General features: G+C 54.1%; 1 protein-coding gene across 3 annotated transcripts in view; it reads right to left on the bottom strand.

Annotated features, from left to right (window-relative positions):
• The window catches only part of FAM222A (family with sequence similarity 222 member A), a 54,483-nt gene that overhangs the window by 22,935 nt on the left and 16,916 nt on the right, over positions 1-14,632 (bottom strand). The window lies entirely within an intron of this gene.

The following is a 14,632-nucleotide window of genomic DNA, read 5'->3' as shown; positions in this document are numbered from 1 at the left end:
GACGAGGAACTGAGGCCCGGGGGCGTCAAGGGGCTCCTCTGCAGCCTCACAGGAAGGAAAAGATCCGGCTGTCTGGAGTGATGGACTTCCACTGTGATGGGGCCAGAGCTGACCACTCAGACACGCGCCAGCCCTGCTCGGAGTGTGGCCACCTCCTCCGAGGGGCTCCCTGGCACCCTCAGGCCTCAGATTCTCACAATCCTCTCCCCTGTGTTCCCTCAGCCGCTCTCCTTCCAGCTCCCATCCACACACACACCCTTCAGCCTGGAGCTCATCACAGGCAAAGACCCCATCTGGTCATCTTTGGAACCTGCAGGGAGGGGTGCCCGGGAACTGCCGGTGGGTACATGGTGCTCCAGTTTACTGAAGTTGGTAGGCCCCTTGTCTGGGTATTCTCCCAGCACCCCTGGAAGGGGGATATCCAGGCTGGCGTCCCTGGGAAAGGAGGGAAGCTCCAACCCTGACCCGTGCTGAGCCTGGCCTTGATCTCAGACTGAACACTAAGCCCGGGCCCCAAAGACCAACATGGCTTCCTGACCGAGCTTCCCCAAATGGGAAGGGCAGGGCAAGGCCAGCCGGAGGTCTCCATAGGTGGCAGCTCCGATATGGCTCCAAACAGGACAATCTGGGCTTGCTCTCCCAGAGTCACATGCCCAGTGTTCACATGGAAACACACATCTTTTCTTCATAAAATCCATTTTCCTGAGAACCCAGAGTCCCTGAGGAGCGGGGTGACCCAGGCAGCGCCTCTCCTGGAAGCTACGGGGAGAAGGTGGGGGGGTTCTCGGCCGGGTCCCTCCCTTCCTCTCTTCCGAGGAGGGAGATGGCAGGCCCAGCTGTGAGCTGGACCCTGGACACCCCTGATGTCCACCCAGCCCCGGTGCCTTGTCCCTACCACCACCAAACCCCACCCCACCCCACCCCACAACCTGAGTCCCAAGCAGCCAAGCCGGGCCAACTCAATCCTCGTGCTGGCTTTAGGAAAGAAAAGAGAAGAAAGAGTGAAGGGGGGGGGGGTGTTTAAGGGGAAGAAAAGGAAGTTATTTAATACTAAACAGGTGTCTGGAGCCCTAAATTCTGCCGCTTTCCTCTAATAATGAAGTATTCATGAGGAAAAGCCTTTTTTTCACTACTTTCTTAAGATACTAATTTCACAACAAGCTCCTTGTTACCGCGCAATTATTCCAATCTTGTATTTCCCCGAGACGGTGCAGCCTCCTGTCTGTCCTGGCCTCTCGCTAAATGAAAGACAATCACGTAACCACCTTTCATTATGGTCTATTTTACTTTCAGCAAAGGTACCCTGAAAGAAATGATTTACACTGAAAGGGACTTTTATTCAGTTTCAAAACCAATTTTCTCCTATTACTGTCTCAAAAAAAAAAAAAAAAAAAAAAGAGAGAGAGAGAGAAAGAAGGGATGGGTGGGGGAGGGTGGGTGGTTCTCATCTTCCTCCCCCTGCCTCCCACCCCCAATCGCCGGTCTTAACGCAGCAACGCAATAAAAGCTGCAGTATCCACTTCCCAGCTTTGATTTCTGGTAATTTTAAAATATGCCATTACAATCAGGCAGAAATTATACAGTTTAAAAAGGGAATAAAGTGGGCTTATTGCAGAGATGAAAGCCCTTGACTTGCAGGAACGAGGCACGGCTCCTTGGGGACTCAGGACGTGAGCGGGAGGTGGGAGTGGGCCACAAGGGGGCCCTTGAGGACACATCTGCACACATGGGCACGCTGGGCCCCGCTCGGACGCCGGGGACATTTGGATGTGCCTTCCGGGGTGCTGGGCGCCCACATGCACCTATACCCACTCGCTGCATACACTGTCCTGCAGATAGGCACACCACTGTCACACGGTTACCCACACCATGGGACATGCCCTTCCCCACCCTGTGGCACCCTCTCTCACACACGCAGGTAGTCCACGGACATGTACAATCAAGGGCACACTGGGAAGGTAAGAGGCTGTGGCTACCCCACCCGCAGCCTGGCCTCTGTCCCCCACTCCAGCCCAGTGTAGTGTCTGCCTCTTGCCATTCTGAGGCAGGTGTTGGGGGACGGAGGGGAATACCTGGAGAAAGCCACCCTGATGTAGGGCCCAAGCCTCTTCCTCCAAGATGGGGAAACCCAAGCCAGGAAGAAGCAGCACCCTGCCCAGAGCCACCCAGCAAGCAGTGGCTGGTGGGTCTGCCCTTACTGCTGGGCTACACTGCTGCCCACAGTCCAGGGCGGCAGTGGGCCAGAGAGGAGGAAGGCCACCGACCTTGTGCACTGAGGAAACCTGGGCTGAAAGTCTGGGACCTCCCCCAGCCAGTGCCCACTGTGTGACCCCAGGGAAGGTACTGTCCCTCTCTATGAACATGGCTCCGTGACATCACCCAGGTCAGTTTCCTCCAGGGCCCTCCCCATGTCCAGCCTCATCTCTGGAGCTCCTCTCCACCTCTGGCCTTTCACTGGGTGCCAGGGGCCCGGAAGCCCAACCCCTTTCCAGCTCCCATCTCAAAAGTCCCAGGAGTCATGCATCCCAGCATGCTTTGCAGCTGAAAGGGGCAGGTACAGTCGTTAGCTGGGTGAGAGGCAGGCTGCCTATTCTAGGGCCTCTCCTGACACCCCCACCGGCCCTCCCAGTGGGGCTCCGGTTTTCAGAGTGCTCTGATAGTGAATGCCCAGGCAGTTCTGGGAGCAGAGAGGTCACCTGCCTTAACTTGGGGCCACAGAGGATCCCTTGGCTTCTCCAGTGCAGCTGCATGGGTCCATCCCTAGCTTCTGGGGGCCCAGCAGGCAGTGCCCTGCAGCCTGAGAGACTGTCTCAACTTGGAGAGGAGGATTTCTCTCTGCACCCCCTAAATCCCCCCCAACTGACTGCACATTTCCCCAAGAACCTGTGCCCTGTGGCTAGTGCAGGTGGGGGTCCAGTGTGGAGGGGGCAGGGGCCGGCCATGTGTGAGGATGACTGGACCACCACCTCCAGTTTCCACATCATCGCCACCATCTGCATCCAAGATGAAGATCCCTCTCCTTGGCCTGAGCACTTCTCTCTGGCTGCAGAATGGAGCCTGACCCTCACTGCCTGGCCCTCAAGGCCCCCATGGCCTGCCTCCCTCATCTCTCCTAGCACCCTCCCAGCCCTCCCTCGGGCCTGGCTGCCCACACCTCCAAACCTTTGCCGCTGCTGGTTCCTCTGCCAACAGCACTGCCGCCTTGATCCATTTTAACTTAGACTCTGGCTCCCCTTCCTTGGGCATCCCCCTCACAGCCCTAATCACACCAAGCTGTAACTGCCAATTTGCACATCTGTCTGTCTCCACTGGGCTCTGAGTTTCTTGGGGGTAAGGACCATGTCTTATTTGTTTCTTTCTCCCCAGTGCCTGGCAAAGAGTAACCATTTAATAAACAGGTGTTGAATGAATGGCTGCATAAATGAATCGATTGTCATCAGATGAAGGACCGAAGCTCAGAGAAGCCAAGTGCCATGCACGAAGTCACACAGCAAGCTGGGGACAAGACTGAGGCATGCAGGTAAAACACTCCTGGTCCTCCCATGACCTCACCCTGCCCCTCTCTGCTTAGCATCTTGCCATCTGCAGAAAGCCAGCCAAGGACCATCCTGGGAGCACCGCTTATTCTGAAACCCTATCTGCAAATCTGGCTGTTTATAAGCCCAAGGTCTTTTGTGACTTTAATAAAGAAAAGGGGGGGGGGTAGAAAATGCCGCAAACCTCAATGATTAGAATGCTTTGGCACTGTCCCTGACATGGGGGCTGATAAGACGCCTTATCTTGGAGGCACCCCTAGGAAAAGGTCCCCGCCACCAGATAACGCCCCCAGTTGTCGATATGCCCTTTCATAGCTAAGGATTTAGATAAAGGAAATGTGACAGGGGAGGGGAAAGAAAGGAAGGAACTTTCCAAGTCCAAGGAGGAATTAAGTCTGTGCTGCTTGCCTTGGCAGAACAATGCATAGGAGGAGGATGTCTAAAGGCTGTCTTTATTTTTATTAAAAGAACAGGGAATCAGGGCCTTTGGCCCTGCCTGCCTTTTGTCATCTCTCCCTGCCTGTCTGGCTGCAAGGAGGGGGAGTTAAAAAATAACAATACCCGCAGGAGTGCTAACAATAGCAGAGCACACTCACTGAATGCGCCCTGGGCCACACCCGTGTGCATCCTGTCTGCCGTACCTGTCGCGACATCCTCCTAGCAGCCTCTGTGGTGGGTTCTGTTTTTAGCCCCATTTTACAGATTTGGAAATGATCAGAAAGAGGGGAAGCCATCTGCACAAGGTCACACGGCTTTTAGGTGGCAGAGACAAGCGTGCGAGTCCCCAGCAGAGCCTGCACCCTCAGTCCCACACTGTAGAGCCCCCAGTCCCAGTCTCCACTGAGGCAGGGGCTTGTCCGCCCCCAGCTCCCGTCAGCTAGGCAGGGAGGAGCAGAGACAGAGGCCTGCTTCTCTCCAAGGCCCAGATCTACCTTGATTCTACTCGAGGAGGGGCTGGAATCACAAAAGGAGGAGGGGAAGGAGGACGAGCGCGCCCAGGAGGCCACTTACCCCATAGACAGAGGGCATTTGCAGAGGGCCATGTGTGGGCCCTGCATTGGCCAGAACAGTACTGAGGTGAAAAAGACAAAGGCCCAACTCTCCTAAGCGGCTGTCATTTATCCACGTGCATTCATTCATCCAGGCAGCAAACACCCCCTGAGCATCTTTTGGAAGCCAGCACACAAAGGGGGCTCTAGGTGCAGTCTGTCCCTGAGGGACTTAGAATCTTGAATGGGAATGAGACAGGAAACTGGGAGAAGGAAAATCAATGAGTGTCTCACCAAAAGGGACCACCCAACCAGAACTGAATTCCCACTCCCACATATGGCCTTTCCCTCCAGCCTCCAGTATGTCCCAGAAGTGGCAGGTGCTGGGCTGGCCCCGGATCAGGGCAGAATGTGAGTGCTTGGGCTCCATAGCAGGGTGAGACTGTGAACCCAGGAAGGCCAAGGACTGTTCCATTTCCAGTCCCCGTCCTTCCCCCACCTCCCTGGTGCTGTGCACTATGGCTTCTGTGGCTCCACTCGAGACCGAAGACTGGCTGTGGCTTGGAGAGGAAGGTCATGCCAGGCCCGTCCCAGCATCCAATGAGACTACAAGTTCAGAGAGGAAGGCTGGCCCCAGAGGCCTCAGGGTGGCACCTGCCAGGCAGTGGCCAACACTGGGGGGGGGGGGGTCCTGAATGGCTGAGTGACCTTGAGGACCTCTTTCTCATGGCTCCTTTCTGAGTCTGTTTCCCTCACTGGTTTTAACAAGGAGTAAGACAACCGATGGTGGAAGGGCCTTCCAGCTTGGATGAGGGGATGTTACAACTTGATTTTCACACCAATCCAGGGTACTAGTTTCCTGCAAGACACAGGGCTAGGTCCTCAGCCCATGGGCACACAAAGGGTCTTCTAGATGCAGTCCACCCTTGAGAGATTTATAATCTTGAGTGGGGACGAGACAGGAAACTGGGAAAACCCAGCACTTCGTGTAAAGCAATGAGTAGACTGTTAGGACTCTGAGTTCCCTAAAAATATGCAGAGGAGCTGCCTGCTGTATCCTTCATGGGAAAGGGGCGGGAGCCCTCCCACTGTTCTCACCTCCAGTTCTCACCTCCAGCCCCCTTACTGGACTGGAAGCCTCCTCCTCCTTTGCCCTGGCCTGGTCCTAGCCTGTGTACACGTGCAGGCAAGAATCTGAAGTGGTGGCAGGAGGCCCAGGGCGGTGAGGAAGCACACTGGGTTGGCAGCCTGGGAGAGCTGGGGTCAGATCCTGGCTCTGTGGCCCTGAGTGGGTCGCTTTTCTGTGTCGGTCCCTGCTACCGTGAGCCGGGCCAGCACGGAGTCTCCAAAAACACCAAGGGTCAGGATCTGCCTGCCCTTAGCCAGAGCAGAAGGGTGGAGGTCATAGGGAATCTGGGTGCACAGTCCCTCCCCCACACCTGGAGGATGCACTGTCTCTCTCTTCCTCTCCTGTCTCAGTTCCTGTCTCTTACTCCATCTGCCTCCCTGTCCTCCTTTCCTGCTTTCTCACTCCCTTCCTGACCCCACACCCTCCTACCCTTCACTCCCCTCCCCCATCTCTGTGCGAGGCAGCCAGAGGAGAAGCCCTCCCCCACCCATGTTCCAAGCCTGAGGCCTTCCAGGGGACCCTGTTAATAATTAAATGTTAATCTAAAAAGCAATTTGAGCTGCAGCTAGGCAGATCTGGTTAGAGATTACATTAGCATGGAGGAGGCGAGGGTAATTTTCTTTAACCCCTCTCCTGATCTCTCAAGCCCAGGAATCTTCAAGTCACACTGGCACTGCTGATTAAACTGGCGCAGGGCTCGGGCGTGGATAAGGGGGCCTAGGAAAAGTGATTATTTCCCACTGCCGTTTGGGCTACAGTACTAGAAGGGGATTTTCACTTTCTTTTCTTAAGGCTGGTGGCAGGGGGGTGGGGGGTGGACGACATTACCCTCTTCAAGTGGAGGCCTCATTCACTGCCAAGATTACTGCAACATCATCCCCGCAGCCAGAGTCTCTAAAATGCAAATCTAGCCACAGAGCATACCTGCCTCCCTCTGGTTCCAGGGCAGAAACACCAGTCTCTAGCCCAGGGGATGGCCCTCCATTCAGTCCTCACCAGCTCCTCACTTGGGCCCAGCTCTGGGTGGGCAACGGGAGCCGCAGATGCTGATAGTTCTGGGCCACATGGGAGACCAAAAAGTGAACCGACAATCATGAATTCTGGATAGCAGGCAGTGGAGTCCGGAGACGAGTATCCCTCAGGACACACCTCTCATCGCCACACTTACTGGCCTATGCCCATGCAATCCTTTCTTGCTTGCAAGCTCTTTCCACGTCTCTACCCCTTGAAATTCTACTCTACTTCCAACTGAAGCCAGGTTCCTCAAAGGCTTCTCAGAGACATACAAGGCACTTGATAAATGTCTGATGAATAATAGAATAAGTGAGATTCCCTGTGGGGCTCTCCCTGGTCCCTTCTCCATGGGTTCACGGTGCTATGACCAGTGCCCGTGCATAGCAGGCCTTCAGGAAACCGTCTTCAGAAGGAAGGACGGAAGAGGCTGGGCGAGGGAGTCAGGACAAGGCGGGGCTCAGGAAGCGTCCCACTGGAACACAGGGCTGCCATCTGGGAGTGGGCAGCTGGTTTGGGCCCTTCAGCACCACGGCCAGCTCCCAGAACAAGTGCCCTGGAGACGGGGGCGGGGCCGAGCCTGGGAACGTAGTGACATCAGTCGCCATGGGAACTAACTCGCTGTATCTGCCCTGGACAGCACTCTAACCTCTGGACAGAACATGACAGATTATGTGCAGGCCCTGTGCTACATGCTGAAGCAAAGACAGACCCTAACGGGAGAGGTCAGGGGCAATTACAAGGCAGGGTAACAAGCCATAATGGGGCCACTCTACCTGTTCTAGGGGTATCAAGATGCAAGCACTGCCTTGCTGCTTGTAAAGTTGTCAGCATTATATCCCGGGCTTTGGAGCCAGATGCCTAAATTTTATCTCTTAACTAAATCCCAGCTTTATCCCTAATTCTGTGGCCTTGGGCAAATACCTCCATCTCTCTGAGCCTCGGTTTCCTCTTCTGTAAAAGAAGTTAATTCCTTACCACGAATTAGTACAAATAAAGTGCCAGGGTCATAGTGTCACAGTAGCAACTCCCTAAGTGTCAGCCATTATTAGTATGGTTTATGATTATTACCTACAGGTAGGCAGGTAAGAAACAGCCAAAAGAAGGCAGGGGGAAGGGTCCCAAGCACAGACAAATGCACAGGCAAGTGTATGGAGACCCTGAAGCAGCTCCAAGCTGCTGGAGAAGACACCTTCTTCGTGGGTAACTGACAGCACCCCATCTGTGCGAGGCCAGGCAGAGTCACCAGGACAGGGGCAAGTGCCCCCAGCCTCAAGGTGAGGTGATCACTTCCTGTGGACAAGTGCTGGTTCAGGACAGGGAGAGGCTAAGAGAAGGTGCTGGTGGGTGGGTGTGTGGGTGGGTGGGAGGGAAAGCTGGATGGGGTGAGGGAGTCTCATATGAAGGCTCAAACCTGCCCCTCCTAGTAAGGAGGTGAGGGGGCATTATTGCCACTGGCAACAGATCTGGCTGGCCCTTGAGAGGCAGCACCTAGGGAGTGAAGGGGGTAGGGAGGAGACTCATTCTCATGCAAATGAGCCTTCAGGCAGTCCTAGCTAGGGAGCGATGTTGCCAAATCTGATTCCCTCCCCAGTTGCCACCTGAAAGGTGGGAAATCTGTGGTGGAGCCAACTGTACAAGTCATTCAAGACCTCCTGCTCCTAGTCAGGCCTTGGTTCTTTATAATCACAAGTGCTATCAAGTCTCCATGGTCACCTTCCAGCAAAGGTGTGTATGTGTATGTAGCTTGGAGTCAATACCAAATGCCATCATTGCTAGATTCTATATATAATAGGGACTGGGGAAGCTCAGCAGAAAATCCTCAACCCAGTATTTTTGGAGGAGGTCACTGAACCTTCCTGGAGAAGCAACATATAAGCAGAGACCAAAAGGACAGTGGGAGTTCCAGGTAACTCCAGACAATAGGGTAAAGGGCAGAGGTAAGCCCATCACAGAGTTGGGAGGGGCACCCCCAGCCATCCTCTTGCCTTATTCTCCCATCCCTCCCTACTCCAGGTTCCTGCACCCTCAGTTCAGGGTTAAGTCAGCAACAGGGGAGAAGAAAATCCAATAATCAGAGCAATAATAGGAGCTAGTTTTTATTTTTAGTGTTCCCCACGGGCTCAGCACTTTACAGACATCATCTGACTTAACCCACCACACACCCAGGAGAAAGAGACAATTACTGTGGTAGCTGTACCGATGAGGAAACATAGGCCCTGGGCGGGGAAGTGGGGGCGGGAAGTGCTGTGCAGGGCCACAAGCCAGCTGTGGGAGGGGCAGGAGAGCCCAGCAGACAAGGTGGGCCTGAGGATTAGACCACAAGGGAAGAGGAGGAAGGGAAGAAGACAGTGCCTGAGCAGGAAGCCCGAGCAGGAATGGAGGAATGGCCAGAAGGTGTGTGTAAGGAGGGGGGATAAAAGTGGCTGGTGAATGCAGGTCTGGACTGTTAGCCTGAAGCCAAGGCTCAACTGATGGGGGTGGGGGTGGGGTCAGTCTGGTGCAGAAACCAGTGGAGTTTTGAGACAGGAGTGGGAAAACAGAACAGGGCACCAAAAACACATGAATCCAAGAGCCAAAACCCACTAATATGTGGGCCAGGTCTCCAGCTTCTGCCCTTCGCTATGAGCTCGAGTGTCAGGGGCTACAGTGTCTCCAACCCCTTTCAGGTGGAAGAGCTCCCTCTGCTCATCTGGTCACAAAGCACCCTAATTTTAGCCCTGGGGTATGGGGACCAGACCACCTGGGTTCCAATCCCAGCTCTGCCACAGCCTGGCTGTGTGACTTTATCTCTGTGGAGTTTGATTTTTCTTCTTTATGCTTCTTTGTACTAATCTCTCTATGGTGAACATGCATCACTTGTTTTTTTTCTAAAAAGGTAACTTTATAAAAGGGATTTAGCCACTGACCACCAGCAGAGGAGGATGCTGGGGCATGTGGTAAGCTCACCGACATGATCAGGAGCAGCTGCTCCAGGGAGGATGGAGCTGGGTGGGGAGAAAGGCCAGAGCAGAGGAAGGCCCAGAGGCTTTGAAATCCAGGAGCTAAGGGAAGCAGGGAGCTTTGCGGGTGGAGGTCAGGGTGCGTGTGTGTGTGGGGAGATCTGGTCTAGCTACCCTCCAACAGGTCCTGTCAGCAATTCTTCTATGACAGACCCCTGTTCCAACCATATGCCCTATCACCTTCAACTCCATGGTCTCTACACACCCTTCCCCACCCGCAGTGGCCAGGCGGAGATTTCTCTGGGGAACTGACTGCCTTCTCCACTAAAATCTCCCCTGCCGACTTCCACGGCATTTCTAACAATATCCTCTGAGGCCCTGCATGAACCTCTAACCCCACTCCCTCCCCACAGTCTCCCTGCTCAGCTGCACGACCTTTTCCTCTGGTCCTTGAACAGGCTAACGGGGTCTTACCTCAAGGCCTTTGCAGTTGCAGTTGTATTTCTACCTAAATAGTCTTACAACAATGCTCTCCAATAAAAAGATAATATTCTCTGAACATATGTACCCTGATTTATCAATGTCATCCAATTAAAAATATATATATATAATAAATTTTCTAGTACCCACAAGAGAAATTATGTTTAATAAATCCAGTATATTCAAAATACTATCACTTCAACATGTGATCAATATTCAAAAAGTACTAATAAAATAGTTTACATTCTTTTTTTTCCATACTAAGTCTTTAAAATGTGGGGTGGATTTTACACTTACAGGACATCTTAGTTCAGACTGGGTACCACTACCATACTCTGTGCCAGCTCTGTCTCCTCATTCATGCCTCAATTCAAACATTGCCTCCTCCAAGAGGCCCTCCTTGATCACCCATCTAGGTTAGCAACTTTCTGCCCTGGCTACTATCTCATCACTATAATTTCTTCATGGTCATGACCACTCTGAAGATATCTTATTGATGAATGATTTAGCATTTATCTCCTCTACAGCACACACTCTGCTGTGTTTAAACTCTGAGGCACACAGTAGGTGCGTAGGGTGGACAGGTGGTAGAGGATGGGGGTTGGGATGGCAGCCTAGGTCCCTTGTCCACCTACCTCATTCCAAATTCTACTCTTGGTGATGAGAGACAGACACCAACGTGTCTGTCTGTATGCACACGTGCGGGGGACATACATACACAGACACACATATACACATAAAGGTCTCCGCCCCTCCCCCCATTTATAAAAAGCGGGCCCAGAAGATGGGCCTCTTTTCAAAATCAGCCCAGCACAGAAAAACGGCTGTGACAGCACAAAGCCGAGATTGAATCAGCGACGGGCCCGATTGCCTGGTGATGGTTACAAATGATCTGATGTGGAAAAGACGGGATCAGATGTGTGCAGAACAACGGCTGCTCGGAGCCCTCACATGCCAGACAATGGGCTGCTGGGCAGGCGGGCAGGCAGGTGGCTCCCAGAAGCTCAGGCCAGAACATGCCGATAGGCGCAGGGCCCGGGACAGGCTTAGCACGGAGCAGGTCTTTTCCCCGGGGCTGGGCTTGGCCATGTCCATGCAGCAACTCGCTCACATGAGCCCTGCCTGACCAAGTCCTTTATAAAGGGCCAAATCAGACACTCCCTGAATGCCTGACACCTGGGAAGAATGTCTCATCATGACACCAAGTGCTCAGCTCTGCGCAGTTGGGTGATGGCTGAATTTTTCTGCATCAGACTTTAACGTTTCCAAATACTACAAGATGAATATTACTTTGGTAATGGGGGAGGAAAAAGAATCTTCTCCCTCCTTCTTGCACCCAACCAGCCCCTAGCTGTTGCTCTCTGAGCCTCAGAAGGTGGGCAGGAGGGAGCCGTGCCCCCAGCCATTCACAGCTGCAGGACAGCCACTGGAACTGGCTCCTACCCTGCCCTCAAGGGGTGGGCAGGGGTTGGAACCTCTGAGTGTGCAATTCCCAGGTCTTCAACTAACTACTACTGAATGGCCTCTTACTGCGACCCTCCCCCCAGCTCAGTTCAAAGAGGTTGAGTCCGGGGAGACAGTATCTTGCCCAGGGTTGCATGGCAGCGAGGTAGCCGAGCTGGGGCCACACAGACCCATCTCTGGTCCCTTTCTACGCCAAGGCCAGGCACGGAGGATATGCTCAGTAAATCTCCGCTGGACAGAGGGTGCACTGGGGCCTCTCTACCAGCTCTCTGCATGGCCAGGGCTCATACGTCTCCTCTCCTCTCCTCTTCTTTCCTCTCCGGTCATCTGCCTTGGGGGTCTCTTCCCCCCTCATGTCAGTGCACAGTTACCACCTCCATCCACTTGGACCCCAGAGAACCGAATGAATGCTTGTCAACACAGTGGTGAGTGGGCAGAGGGGCAGGGCTGGCAGTAAGTAGGCAAGAGCCTCCTCTGAAGCCCACTGTCACATGCCAGTGGGGCATGGCTTGGGAGGCAAGGCAAGCCCCGGCCCTAACTGTGTCCTGGAAGCTCAAGGGCTGGGAAGCTTCTGGAGGAGAGGAAGGGCCTTTAGGATGTCTAAGCAGGGGGCTGCTTCCGCCAGCTGGACACCACATCTCAGCTTTGAGCTCGTCCCGAGAGGTGCAGCCTATCTTCTGCTCCCATTCTGCTCAAAGAGAACAGGGTTTGTCCCAAGCTACGTGGTGGGGTCTGGATGTGGAGCCAAGCCTGTGGCAGGGCTATGCTGAGGGAAGGCTGGGATTGCAAGTAGGCACCCAATGTCCTAAAGGACTGGCCACTGCTGGGGTGGGCATTGGGTCAGTTCCCCCAGGTGCTGGCCTGGTCCTGAGTGGTTGGCGTGACTGGAGGCTGAGGCTGATGCTAAAGGGGACATCCTGAGGCCAATGAAGCTAGCCCTCCACCACCACCACCACCAGGACAGTATCCCACTGCTGGTCCTCAGAGCCTCGAGGCACTGCCTGCCTCAGCCTTTGACCGGCAGCATCCAGAAGGGGCCAAACAGCAGCGCAGCCCAGAACTGCTGTGTTCCAACCCTAGCTCTGCCACTAACAGCAGGACTCTCTTCAGTAAGTCACTGAGTCCCTTGGAGCCTCAGTTTCTCTACCTGAAAAATGGGGCTAGAAACTGTGCCCTCCTCTCCCAGCCATGATGTGGACTGAGCCAGATGATGTGGACACCGAGTACCGCCACTTGCTGAGTGGCAGTGGCTGTTCTTACTATTGCCCAATGAGCTTTTTTTTTTTTTTTCAGAGACAGAGAGAGAGTCAGAGAGAGGGATAGATAGGGACAGATAGACAGGAATAGAGAGAGATGAGAAGCATCAATCATCAGTTTTTCATTGCGACACCTTAGGTCATTGATTGCTTTCTCATATGTGCCTTGACCGCGGGCCTTCAGTAGACCGAGTAACCCCTTGCTCGAGCCAGCGACCTTGGGTCCAAGCTGGTGAGCTTTGCTCAAACCAGATGAGCCCGCGCTCAAGCTGGTGACCTCGGGGTCTCGAACCAAGGTCCTTCCACATCCCAGTCCGACACTCTATCCACTGCGCCATCACCTGGTCAGGCCCAGTGAGCTTCTTAACAACAACTTCTAGCACAGTTTGTCCTTCAACTCCCAGAGACACACCCCAGACATGAGCAGGTGCGCGTGGGGAGAAGGGACGGCTCCATGCGCCAAGCCCTGCCTTAGTGCCCACCGTGTGCCAGGCTGTGGGACCAGAGCCGACTCAGACACAACAGAGGTAATTAGGTACACGCCCAGCAACCCTGGCCCTGGGTCAGCTGGAGCTTCGAGGAAGCCCAGAGAAGCGGAGTCACGCTCAAGAGGAGCAGCTTCCTGGAAGAAGGAGAATCTGAGCCCCTTGGCTCCATGCCTCTGGGTGCAAAGGCAGTGCCTGACACGGCACCCAAAGGCACCCAACAGGGGCCCAGGGAGTCTGATGGGCTGGGTCTCTCAGGGCTGACTGAACAGTGAGCGGAGAGGTGAGGGCTTCCCAGTGGACCTCACCCCATGCACAGCCACAAAGCATAAGTACATTGCAGTGGTTCACCCACTGAATTCTCTTAACCTCTCTGAGGTACACACTATTATTATCCCAATCTCCCAGGAAGAGAAACTGAGGCACAGAGGAGGAACCACTTGTGCTCCAACGAGGGACTGGTATATCAGGTATGTGAACACATACCCATTTGGCTCGGTGATCGTGACCACACCGGCAACCCCACAGCGAAGAGAGCACGCAGGGCGGGGTGGAGGTGTGTGAGAGAAGAAAGGACACCGACTGACGGGAGAGGTGGGGATGGCCAGGGGGCCTTGAAGGCCAGATGGAGGTCTTGGCACATCATCCACAGATAGGAGGGAGCCACAGAGAAGGTGCAGTGTTACAGAATCCCAGAGCTGGCCCATCTGTGTTCAGACCCCACCTCTTCCATTCGCCAGCTGTACAGCCTAGGGCAGGTCAACTAACCTCTCTGTGCTCAGTTTCCCATCTGAAGAAAGGGGTTGAGATCACGAGGTTGAATTTTGGCACATAATGAATTGTATGTGTTTATTAAGTTAAAAAACAAACAAACCTGAAAGCTTATGGACTGACACAAGGCCCAATCAGGTTTAGGGACAATCTAGTTGCTGAGCCTAGTGTACATTTTGGCTCACGACAGTGGGCACAGCCTGGCACGCCCAGCCCAGCCCTGCCAGGTGGGTGCCAGGCCTGGAGAGGGGGCGGCGGTGTCTCGAGCCTCTCCAGGGCACGCGCCAGCATGTGCGTGCACACGGCTGTGTGTGTTGCTGCAGCGGCTTCTATGCAAACATGTTAATTTGTTTTCATTTTGTGTTTTTTTTTCCCTCACAGGATAATTGGGTGAGTCTGAAGTCTTGGCGAGGCTGCTGATTATAGCTATTTGGGTGGTGCCCTCGCGGGGCTTGGGCCCTGCCTCCTGTCTCTGGCAGTGCAGGCGGCATCTGGGGGTGTCGTGAGGGGTATCTGGAGCTGCCCCTGGATTCTGGGGGCTCTTACCAGCTGGGGATGGGGAAGGTGAG

Source organism: Saccopteryx leptura, chromosome 2 (assembly GCF_036850995.1).
Source record: "Saccopteryx leptura isolate mSacLep1 chromosome 2, mSacLep1_pri_phased_curated, whole genome shotgun sequence".
Taxonomy (NCBI): Eukaryota; Metazoa; Chordata; class Mammalia; order Chiroptera; family Emballonuridae; genus Saccopteryx; species Saccopteryx leptura.
This window is presented reverse-complemented; position numbering and strand designations above follow the sequence as displayed.